A 1,522-nucleotide genomic window follows, 5' to 3' on the forward strand; every position below is an offset into this window, starting at 1 on the left:
GAACGGCCTTTTCTGGACTATCATTGTTTTACTCTCGTCCTCAATTTCGGACCCTTAACAAGCTCCATACAACTGTATATGTAACTATAGTACTTATCTATTCTTACCCCTAATATGGGTGCAGCACTGGTGTAATTAAGTGTAATTCCAGCAAGAGGTGCTCTAACTCAAATTTATATATTAGCCCATTTATTCACAGTAATAAAAGTTATAAGCATCATACAAAACAATTTAGAAACATACTGTAGTACCAATATCACGATAGTTTTCACAACAATTTCCTGGAAACTAACATACACGGTACACTTTTTAAAGCATCTCTAGAGCAGATAAACATCGAATATGCCACACCCACGAGCTTAGTAAGTCAGCAATCCAGGAAGTATTGTGCATGTGAAAAATACCGGCTACGACGAATGTAACTGTGGATGATTATTAGGTTGGTCATTAAGTTACCCACAAACACGCACACACCTCATTCCCCTTTCCTATCAAGGTGCCATTGCGCCTGTGCGCCCGGAGACTGGAAGAGACGACTGGGAGATGCTGCCTTCAGTGTTTCGGGAAATCTGTACATCTATCTATCCAGAGATGGCAGAAGTACAGAAATTCTGCACTCAAGTAGAAGTACAGGTAATTGTGTTAAAAAACTTCTCGGGTAAAATTGGAAGTACTGATTAAACTTCTTTACTCAAGTAAACGTGAAAAAAGTACAGGCTCTGAAATGTACTTAAAGTAAGAAAGTAATGGTAGCTCCTTGAAGAAATTTTCTGCCATTTTTTTAATGCAGAGTTAACTGAACCTTGTGCTACATTAATGCAATAATAAAATAATATTAGTAGATTGAAAATACAAACTTTATGTTAGTCTGACCTTTTGATTCCAATGAATGCACTCAGCTTGAACTGGGTAAGTAGAACAGAAAAGGAAGAATAATAAAAATATATCTCTATTTTACGTTGCCTACATTGTAGACGGTGACCTTTGCCTCCAAACAGGAAAACTAGTAATGAAGAAGTTAAAGTTGGATTCGGCAGGCGGGGAGTGTGGGCAAAAGAATCACATCTGACAATAATTTCTATTGAGTAGAAATTAGTAGATTTTCTTAATCTAAAGGCTGTGAGCAGATGACCTGTGTTACTACCGCTGCTGAAGCTCACTGTTCTTTGTGGATTTACACACCTACATTTAACAGATATTTAATGACTTGTCCTGGCTGATTTTCATCCTCTTCATTCTCTTGCATTGTCTGTAAAATATCGTTTTTTGTTGCTGTTATTTTTTTGTTTACCTATACCCACCTCTTTAACAGGGTCATTTAAACTGTTAGTGGGTTGTATGTTGTGTTTTGTGCGGTAGCTTGAACCTATTGGAAATGATAACGTTTCTCTGAAATTACTCGGCACTTTGCTGGAAAAAAAGTACGAGGTTGGCTTGAGCACCTGAACGCAGCACGGGAGCATCAGCGCTGTGTAGAAAAGGAAAAGAGGAGGAGGTGGAAGCAGATCGAGGAGAGGCATGA

This window comes from Oreochromis aureus, linkage group 3 (assembly GCF_013358895.1).
Source record: "Oreochromis aureus strain Israel breed Guangdong linkage group 3, ZZ_aureus, whole genome shotgun sequence".
NCBI lineage: Eukaryota > Metazoa > Chordata > Actinopteri > Cichliformes > Cichlidae > Oreochromis > Oreochromis aureus.